Source organism: Sapajus apella, unplaced genomic scaffold (genome assembly GCF_009761245.1).
Source record: "Sapajus apella isolate SASKATOON/1434 unplaced genomic scaffold, GSC_monkey_1.0 scaffold21, whole genome shotgun sequence".
Lineage (NCBI taxonomy): Eukaryota > Metazoa > Chordata > Mammalia > Primates > Cebidae > Sapajus > Sapajus apella.
Window position 1 is genome coordinate 1,935,406 of NW_022436961.1, and position 10,877 is coordinate 1,946,282.

The window sequence follows — 10,877 nt, forward strand, 5'->3', positions numbered from 1 at the left end:
AGGTAGAAATTAGTCAGCTTGTTAAATGCTGTTAATAAATCAAGCAAGACAAAGGTTGGAGAATGCCTGGTGGATCTGGCCATGAGGAGGACACGGGAAGGTAATCTGGTTTGACAAGTGGAACTAGAAGCTGAACTGGGATGAAGTGAGGAATGCAAGGGTGAGAGGCAGCATGGGGAAGCCCTATGTCAATGGGGCTGTATCATATCCACCCACAAGCTGTAAAGGTCGAGATTCCTGGGCTCTTTATGAAGGGACTATGATTTGGTAGATCTGAGACCCAAGAATCTGTTGGGTTTTGGTTTGTTTGTTTTTGGTTTTTTTTTTTTTTTTCCTTTTCTGGCCTCTAGATGATTTTGATGCCCTGGCAGGTTTGGGAACTGCTGAGAGAATGCAAATAATCTGAACTGCATTCAGAGAGACTAGGGTTGCAATCTTGATTCTGTCACATTTTAATGTTAGCTGTCTGAACCAGAGAAACTTCAATCTCTTTGAGCTTCAGGTATCTCATTCACACACAAAATAGTGATAGTCTTGCTTTGTGTTATTGATTTGAAGATTGGAGAGTATATATATAATCTGGCACAGAGTAAATATTTAGTAAATAGCAGCTGGTGCTACCAACAGTGGATAGGGCAAATACAGACTTCCCCTTAATAAAGAGATTGGCTAGGAGAGGCAGGAGAAAGAAGGATCAATCCTTACAGTACCATGTGTAAGGCCAGTTGCCTCCGGGGCTGGGACACGCCCATCGCTCTCTGCGCCTGAAAACTACATCACCACTCCACCCTCCACATCAAGCTCTGCACCTAGCACCTAGCTTGCCATTGGAAAACCCCACCAAAGTTTAAAAGAAGCCCCGCCAAGGCCGGGCGCGGTGGCTCAAGCCTGTAATCCCAGCACTTTGGGAGGCCGAGGCGGGTGGATCACGAGGTCAAGAGATCGAGACCATCCTGGTCAACATGGCGAAACCCCGTCTCTACTAAAAAAAATACAAAAAATGAGCTGGGCATGGTGGCGCATGCCTGTAATCCCAGCTACTCAGGAGGCTGAGGCAGGAGAACTGCCTGAACCCAGGAGGCGGAGGTTGCGGTGAGCCGAGATCGCACCATTGCACTCCAGCCTGGGTAACATGAGTGAAACTCCGTCTCAAAAAAAAAAAAAAAAAAAGAAGCCCCGCCAAAACCTACCCAATAGCATTTTGCTCCATCCAGGTCCCACTCCCCCGGGCGGCCTGCCCACCGGAAATCCCGCCTACCTACCAATAGCAGCTTGCCCCAATCACGTCTGGTTTTCCCACAACCAATCAAAACGCTTTCACTCCCTATAAAACCCCACACCCAGAAGAGTCAAGCGTGACTTCCCTGGCCCTTTTCCTCAGGACCATGGAACCTCGCCAGGGAGTTAAATAAATTGGCATTTAATTTTCTTATGCTGGTCTCAGTTTCCTCATTCTAAACTCGGCAATAACCCTTACACCATGTTCAAAGAGGGACAGTATTTTGTCGTGTCTTGATTTCTGTAAGACAGCAGAGCTGTGAGCTCATCTGTAAGCTGGGACACAAGAGAGGGAGGTAGGGTACAATGAGTCCACATCTCTGAGTTGATGGGAGGAATTGGCACCAAAGCACAGATGGAAGAATTAGCTTTGGGCAGAAGAGGAAATACCCTGGGAAGAAGTTAGTTGGTATGGGAGCAGGACATTCAGGGGTTTCGCTCCTGATAATTCCATTTTTTTCTGTGAAGTGGGAGACAGTGTCATATACCAAGAGGGGTAGGAATAGTAAGTATTGGCACAGGTGTGGGGAGAATGTGTTGGGAGTGTGAATGAGAGAGCTGGAAGACAAAAGCTACACAGAAAGGGTAATAAGGGTGTCCAGCTTAGATTGGAGACCACCAATTTCTTCTTTGTTTCCCTCTGTAATATCTGTGGTTTCAGCTAGCCTCTATATTTGTTTGGAAACAACAGATGTACCACTGCTGTGTGCTGAATGCCTGTGCCAGGCATTGCACTAAGCATTTTTCATGTGTTATTTCACTTAATCCTTACAACAGTCTCACCACATAGGTACCGTCCATGGTCCTTGTAATAGATGATGAGCTAAGGCTTAGAGAAGTTAACTAACTTGTCCGAGGTTACACAGCTACGTAGTTGCACAGTAAGATCTCTGTTTCAGATCTGACTCCAGAGTTTTTGTTCTTAACTGTGGCACGCCACACATTAATTGGGATTAGATTTTGTTGGCACATATAATGGAAAATCAAAACGTGGATCAGATATGATACAGGTTTATTCTTTTTCTTTCTTTTATTTTTTTGAGACCGAGTCTTACTCTGTCACCCAGGCTGGAGTGCAGTGTCGGATCTTGGCTCACTGTAACCTCCGCCTCCTGGGTTTAAGCAATTCTCCTGCCTCAGCCTCCCGAGTAGCTGAGACTACAGATATTCTGCTAATTTTTGTATTTTTAGTAGAAACAGAGTTTCATCATGTTGGCCAGGCTGGCCTCAAATTCCATACCTCAGGTGATCCACCTGTTTCGGCTTCCTGAAGTGCTGGGATTACAGGCGAGAGCCACCCTTCCTAGCTAGATTTATTCTTTTTCATGTAAGGAAACTCAGAGGCAGGGAGCTCAGCACTGGATGGCAGCTCCACAATCATCAAGTTCCCAGGCCTTTTCTATCTTTCTGATCCACATATTTAACATGTGACTTCCATCTGCAAGGTTGCTTCATTGTCCAAATGGCTCCTGAAGTTCCAAACCTCACATCCACATTCCAGAAAGCCAGAAGGTACAAGAAGCGAAAGAGGGTCTATCGGGGTCTGGCCTTTCGAAGAACTTCTCTGCAAGTCCTACCCAATTACTTCTGCGTACATCTCGCTGATGTAAGATCTTCTCCATAGATACAGGAGAAACAAGAGTATGTCATCTTAAGGACACGTTTTGCTATCTACAACATAATTGAGTTTTGTTAGTAAAGAAGAAGGAGAAAGCAGACATTGTGTGGGCAACTAGCAGTGTTTGCCATGCAATGAGTTTCACATATACTTAAAACCATAGGGGGAAGTCTGCTAATTCTCATTTCATTAACATGCAAGCCAAGTAGTTCTTGCTAAGCTTTCCAAACTCACTAAGCAGGTGTGCCCTCTCAGTAGTAGATTCATAGTAGAATGTTTCAATAATGTCTTAATGTGAAGGCATCATTATTACAAAAACTAGAGACGTTCTAGGTCCTAGTGAGAGAAGATCGAACACAAACTGGCCTATCCTTCAAACAAACTGCCTTAAACCTTGATCAGGCTAGCTGGTGAAGTCCAGAGGCAGTGGGCCTTGGAGGTGTTTTGGGCAGAATGACTCCTGATAAAAGTTGAGGCTGGGCCGGGCGTGGTGGGTCACACCTGTAATCTCAGAATTTTGGGAGGCCAAGGCGTATGGATCACTTCAGGTCAGGAATTTGAGACCAGCCTGGCCAACATGGTGAAACCCCATCTCTACTAAAAATATAAAATTAGCCGGGCATGGTGGCACGTGCCTGTAATCCCAGTTACCTGGGAGGCTGAAGCAGGAGAATTGCTTGAACCTGGGAGGCAGAGGTTGCAGTGAGCTGAGATTGTGCCATTGCACTCCAGCTTGGGCAACAAAAATGAAACTCCATATCAAAAAAATAAAAAAGTTGAGGGTTGAGGGTACGTGTTTCTTTGCCACATCCACAGGGAGAAAATAAGCCTGTTTTCCCAGTAGTCTCCCTTAAGTGCAAGGAAAAAACTTCCCAGCAACCTTCTGTGCAACTTTTCATTGGTCACATGAGACAGGGTCTCACTCTGTCTCCAAGGCTGGAGTACAATCTTGCGATCACAGCTAACTGCAGCCTTGAACTTCTCGTTTAAAGCGATCCTCCTGTCTCAGCCTCCTGAGTACCTGGGACCACAGGTACCACGCTCAGCTAATAAGATGCCCCTTCTTAAACAGGGCATGGAACGGAAGATAAGAACACCTGTAGACTAATAGGGCTACCCCATTTACCGTGATTTCAGTTTCCCCAACCAGATTGCTGCTAGAGAGAGGTGAAGGACAATTTTATCTATAATATTTCCCCCCCAAACATAGCAGAAGACATCTTCGTATTCCTGTGTTCTTATCATGAAATATGATGTATTGCAATGTTCTTGTTTTCGTTTGTTTGGTTGATTGGTTGGTTGGTTTGGTTTTTGAGACAGAGTCTGGCTCTGCCGCTCAGGCTGGAGTGCAGCGGTGCAATCTCGGCTCACTGCAACCTCCACCTCCCGGTTTCCAGTAATTCTCCTGCCTTAGCCTCCCAGGTAGCTGGGATTACAGGTGCACGCCACCACACCTGGCTAATTTTTGTATTTTTAGCAGAGATGGGTTTTCACCATGTTGGCCAGGTCGAACTCATGACCTCAGGTGATCTGCCTGCCTCGGCCTCCCAAAATGCTGGGATTATAGGTATGAGCCACAATGCCCAGCCTAAAGGTCTTGACAAATGGTTGAAAATATTTATTGCTCATGGATGGGAGTATCATAAACAGGGTAAATACGGAATTTGTCAAATACAAATGAGAAAATGGAAAGAAATGGAAAAAGTAAAGCTACATAAATTCATAGCCTCACTGTTGCGTTTAGCAAGAGTTTATTTTTCCCTATATGGGAATATTGATATTTTTCTTTTTTTCTTTTTTTTTTTTTTTAAGATGGACTTTTCCTCTTATTGTCCAGGCTGGAGTGCAATGGTGCAATCTCGGCTCACCACAACCTCTGCCTCCTGGGTTCAAGCAATTCTCCTGCCTCAGCCTCCTGAGTAGCTGGGATTACAGGCATGCGCCACCACGCCTGGATAATATTGTATTTTTAGTAGAGACAGCGTTTCTCCATGTTGGTTAGACTGGTCTCAATCTCCCGACCTCAGGTGATCCACCTGCCTCGGCCTCCCTAAGTGCTGGGGTTACAGGTTTGAGCCACTGTGCCCATCCGAATATTGATATTTTTCTAAGAAAAAATTTAAAGTGTGTGGTTAATTCTTACATCCTTTATAGGTTTTTTTTTTTTAAGTTTTATTTTTTGAAATGGAGTTTCACTCTTTCTGTACGAGCTAGAGTGTAACAGTGCGATCTCAGCTCACTGCAACCTCTAGCTCCCAGGTTCAAGCAATTCTCCTGCCTCAGCCTCCCAAGTAGTTGGGATTACAGGTGTACGCCACCACACCCGGCTAATTTTTTGTATTTTTAGTAGAGATGGGGTTTCACCATGTTAGCCAGGCTGGTCCCAAACTCCTGACCTAAGGTGATCCGCCTGCCTCGGCCTCCCAAAGTGCTGGGATTGCAGGTGTGAGCCACCACGCCCAGTGATTTTTAAATATTTTAGGATTCACCTTTTACTGAATTTTGTGAAATAATCTAATGACGGAAAGAACTATGTCTAGACCCTAAGAGCAGGAAGAGTTATTAGGTTTCTGTAGCTTCTGGTTTCCATTGTAGAGGGGCTTCTGATACAGTAGAAATCCCTGCTTCCCTCTACCCGACTCTATCTTTCTTCTATGGGACTGGGTGTGACTTATCTAAATGGTAAGTTGCAGATAAAGAACTGAGCTCCAATGTGAAAACCTATTATTACTAACTGTATTTTTCACTATTTTACGTTTATTATTACTGATGCACTGGCATTTATTTATCTGCAAAAAGAGCATAAATTTTGTTTTTAAATATAAACTCATTCCATATTTTGTCCTTTACCTGTTTTAAAGATATGCACTAAATTTTTTTTCTTATTGTAGTTACCCTTGGAATTTTCACCACCTACCTTAACAAAACCTAACGATGATTCAAGTCGTCAGCTTTACACCAAATCACCCTTTAACTCCAGTCACCCCCTTCTAAGGTTACATTGCTATTGGGTCTAGCCAGGCCTTTTCTTTTCTTTTTAATTTTAAAGACTTTTTTTTTTTTTTTACAGAAAAATTTTCACAGTAAAATTAAGAGGAAAGTACAGCCTGAGTGTGGTGGCTCATGCCTCTAATAGCACTTTGGGAGGCTGAGGTGAGCAGATCACTTAAGGTCAGGAGTTTGAGACCAGCCTGGATAACATGGTAAAACCCCGTCTCTACTAAAAATACAAAAATTAGCCAGGCATGGTGGTGGGCGCCTGTAGTCCCAGCTACTCAGGAGGCGGAGGCAGGAGAATTGCCTGAACCCGGGAGGCAGAAGTTGTGGTGCACAAGATCGCACCACTGCACTCTAGCCTGGGTAACAGAGAGAGATCCTGTCTCAAAAAAAAAGAAAAAAAGAAGGAAGTAGAGATGTTCTCCATACACTCCCTGCCTCCACATGTGCACAGCCTCACCCATTATAAACATCCTCCACCAGAGCGGTACCTCTGCTATAACCCGTGAACCTACATTGACACATCATTTCACCCAAAGCCCATAGTTTACATTAGGGTTTACTCTCGGTATTGTATATTCTATGGGTTTGGATAAATGTACAAATACATTGTGTCTGCCATTGTAGTATCATACAGGATATTTTCACTGCCCTAGAAATCTTTTGTGTTCCACATAGTCATCCTTCCCTCTCTGCTAACCTGACAGCCACTGATCTTTTTATTGTCACCATAATTTTGCCTATTCCAGGATGTTGTATAGTTGGGATAATACAATCTGTAGACTTTTCAGATTGGTTTATTTCACTTAGCAATTTGCATTTAAGGTTCCTCCATGTCTTTTCATGACTTGATAGCTAGTTTATTTATTTATTTTTAATTTAATTAATTAATTAATTTTTTGAGACAGAGTCTCACTCTGCCCCCAGGCTGGAGTGCAATGGTGCAATCTTGGCTCACTGCAACCTCTGCCTCCCGGGTTCAAGCAATTCCCCTGCCTCAGCCTCCCAAGTAGCTGGGACTACAGATGTGCACCACCACCCCCGGCTAATTTTTCGTATTTTTAGTAGAGATGGGGTTTCACCATGTTGGCCAGGAAGGTCTCAATCTCCTGACCTCGTGATCAGCTGCCTCAGCCTCCCAAAGTGCTGGGATTACAGGTGTGAGCCATTGCGCCTGGCCGATGGTTCATTTATTTTTACTGCTGAACAAGATTCCTTTGTTTGGATGTGCCACCGTTTATCTGTTCAACTACGGAAGGTGCTCTTGCCGGTTTTCTTTAGCCCCACAAATTGGACAATATTATTGCTTTCTAACCACCAATCTTTGTTTAGAATGACCCACACTTCAGATCTTTTGTCCAGGATCACTTTCTTTCTTTGTGAAATATAGATCCTTTGTAAATTCCTAGTAGAAAGCAAATAGCTTTTTATTTATCCTTCTTGACATTTATAGGAATTTCTGAATCTATGAATTACTATCTTTCATCAGTTATGAAAAATTCTCAGCAACTATTACTTTAGTATTACCTCTCCCTCATTCTGTTACCTTCTTCTAGATCTTGTAGGACGTGTACGGCAACTTCTCTCTTCACAGGCACATATCTTTTTTTTTTTTTTTTTTTTTTTTTGAGATGGAGTCTTACTCTGTCACCCAGGCTAGTGTTCAGTGGTGTGATCTCGGCTTACTGCAAACTCCACCTTCCAGGTTCAAGCGATTCTCCTGCCTCAGCTTCCCAAACAGCTGCAATTACAGGTGCCCAACACCACACCTGGCTAATTTTTGTATTTTTAGTAAAGACGGGGTTTCACCATGTTGGCTAGACTGGTTTCGAGCTCCTGACCTCAAGTGATCCACCGCCTTGGGCTCCCAAAGGGCTGGGATTACAGGTGTGAGCCACCGCACCAGCCGGCAAGCACTTAGGTTAGTGAGTGTCTAGGTCTGTTAAAGCTGCTATAACAAAAACACCATAGACTGGGTGGCTTATAAACAGCAGAAATTTATTTCTCACAGGTCTGGAGGCTGGGAAGTCTAAGATCAAGGTGGCAGCATGGTCAGGTTCTGGTGAGGGCCCCTTTCCTGGTTCATAGATGGCTGTCTTCTTGCAGTTTCATGGGGAAGGAGTGGGATGGGCTGTCTCTGGGGCCTCTTTTTAAAAGGTACTAATCTCATCGTGTGCCCTTAAGACTTAACCACCTCCCAAGGGCTCTACCTCCTAATACCATCACCTTGGGGCTTGGGATTTCAACATAGGACTTTCTGGGGAACAGGAGCACGCAGACCATAGCGAGCAGTCTCTCGCGGTCTCTATTTCTTGTTTCTGGACTACATTCTTTGAAATTCCTACAGATTGACCCTCTAGTTCAGTATTTAAACGTTTCCAGTATGCTGTTTAACTTTTCTGGTTTGTTCCCAACATTCTACCATGATAATTTTCAAACTATGGATAAGTTGAAAGAATATTATGTTAAACTCCCATATACCCACCATCTATATTTTACAATTAATATTTTACTCTTCTTGTTTTATCACATATCTTTCCACTGTTGACCTCTCTATGCACAATCTCAACATTGTGCACACTAAAGTCAGTTGCAGCATCGGTGTATTTACTTCTGAATCTTCCATTTAGTTTTCATTTTAGATTGACGTAATTTCCATTTCTAAAAGGTCCATTTACTCCTCTTTCATATGTATCCAGTCATTTCTGATGGTCTCTTGCTCATCACTTCTCTTTCCAATTTTTTCATTTCTTAAATATATATTTACTTTGCAGTTTGTATCGAAAGCTCTCAGATTTAGCAATTAAAAATACAGAGTGGGCCAGGCATGGTGGCTCATGCCTATAATCCCAGGACTTTGGGAGGTCAAGGCGGGTGGATCACTTGAGGTCAGGTGAAACCTTGTCTCTACTAGGAATATAAAAATTAGCTGGTTATGGTGGTGCATGCCTGTTATACCTACTCAAGAGGCTAAGGCGGGAGAATCGCTTGAACCCGGGAGGTGGAGGCTGCAGTGAGCCAAGACTGGGCCACTGCACTCCAGCCTGGGCAACAGAGTGAGATCCTATCTCAAAATAAATAAATAAATAAAAATTAAAAAAATAAAAATACAGAATGTAGGCCAGGTGTGGTGGCTCAGGGCTGTAATCTCAATGCTTTCAGAGGCTGGGGTGGGAGGATCACTTGAGCCTGGGAGGTCAAGGTTGCAGTGAGCCATGGTTTCACCACTGCATTCCAGCCTGGGCAGCAGAGTGAGATCCTGTCTCGAAAAATATATAATTTTTTAAAAATAATAAAAACACAAATACAAAATGCAAAATTAAATTTGAATTTCAGGTAATTAACAAATAAGGTTTTAGTCTAAGTTTGTCCCAAATATTGTGTGGGACATACTTACACTAAACATTTATTCATTGCTTATCTGAAATTCAAAGTTAGCTGAGAACCCCCTATTTTATCTGGCTATTATCTGTTAACTCCCCTATCTAAAGTCTGTAGGGCTGATTGGCTTGTATTGCTGAATCTTACCTGTGAAAACATATTTCCTTATGTATTTTGTGATTTAGGGGTTGTTAGCTCATCTTTTTAAAAATTTCTCGGTCACACTTCTTTCATGCATAGGTAGAGGGTACATTCCTCCAAGGAGCTGCATCTGCTTCTTCCAGGTGTCTGAGGCATTGCAAATCTGGTCCCCCCTTTTTTTCTTTTTTTTTTGAAATGGACTCTCACTCTTTTGCCCAGCCTGGAGTGCAGTGGTGTGATCACCGCTCACTGTAGCCTGAACCTCCCGGGCTCCAGTGACCCTCCCATGTCAGCACCCAGAGTAGCTCGGACTACAGGCACATGCCACTACACCCAGCCAATTTTTGTATGTTTAGTAGAGACGGCATTTCACCATGTTGCCGGGCTGCTTTCAAACCCTTGGGCTCGAGCCATCCACCCACCTCAGCCTCACAAAGTGCTGAGATGATAGGCATGAGCCACTGCACCCAGCTTCTCATTCATTCTTTTTTTTGAGACAGAGACTTGCTCTGTTGCCCAGGTTGGAGTGCAGTGGCACAACTCAGCTCACAGCAGCCTCTGCCTCCTGACTGAGTTCAAGCAATTCTCATGTTTCAGCCTCCCAAGTCTCTGGGACTACAGGCATGTACAGCTATTCTTTGTATTTTTAGTAGAGATGGGGTTTCATCAGGTTGGCCAGGCTGGTCTCGAACTATAACCTCCACTTCCCAGGTACAAGCGATTCTCCTGATTCTCCTGCCTTAGCCTCCCGAGTAGCTGGAATTACAGGCATGTGCCACCATGCCCGGCTAATTTTTGTATTTTTAGTAGAGGCAGGGTTTCACCATGTTGGCCAGGCTGGTCTCAAATTCCTGACCTCAGGTGATCCACCTGCCTCAGCCTCTCAAAGTGCTGGGATTACTGGTGTGAGCCACTGCGTCTGGCCGTCATTCATTCTTTCCCTCAATGTCTTACACTGCTGAGTCCTGGCTTTATTGTTTTGAGGAGTGGGAAACTCCCCATCCTATACAGATTCAGTCTTTAGACAGGCATACTCTTCCTTACCCTTTGCCTTATAGCGCTTCACAGATGTTATGTTTTTTTACAAATTGAAGATTTGTGGCAGCCCTGCATCGAGCAAGTCTGTCAGCACCATTTCACAACAGCGTGTACTTACTTTGTGTCTCGGTGTCACATTTCAGTAATTCTCACAGCAGCGTTGACCCTTGAACAACACAGGTTTGAACTGTGTGGATCCACTTATACACAGATGTTTTTTCTTTGAAAGCTACTTAGACGCCGGGTAATCCCAACACTGTAATCACAGCTCTGTAATTACAGCTCACACCTGTAATCCCAGCACTTTGAGAGGCTGAAGTGGGCGGATCACTTGAGGCCAGGAGTTTGAGATCAGCTTGGGCAACATCATGAAACTTCCAGTCTCCTCTAAACATAGAAAAATTAGCCATATGTGGTGGCGCGT

At 44.0% G+C, this 10,877-nt stretch overlaps 1 long non-coding RNA gene across 1 annotated transcript; it reads left to right on the plus strand.

The window, feature by feature from the left end:
- The first annotated feature begins 530 nt into the window (after positions 1 to 530).
- Positions 531 to 9,776, plus strand: LOC116558270. Its single transcript, XR_004271927.1, has 3 exons — positions 531 to 543; positions 5,149 to 5,155; positions 9,635 to 9,776. It is a non-coding gene; the product is annotated as an uncharacterized LOC116558270 (long non-coding RNA).
- The last annotated feature ends 1,101 nt before the right edge of the window (positions 9,777 to 10,877 follow it).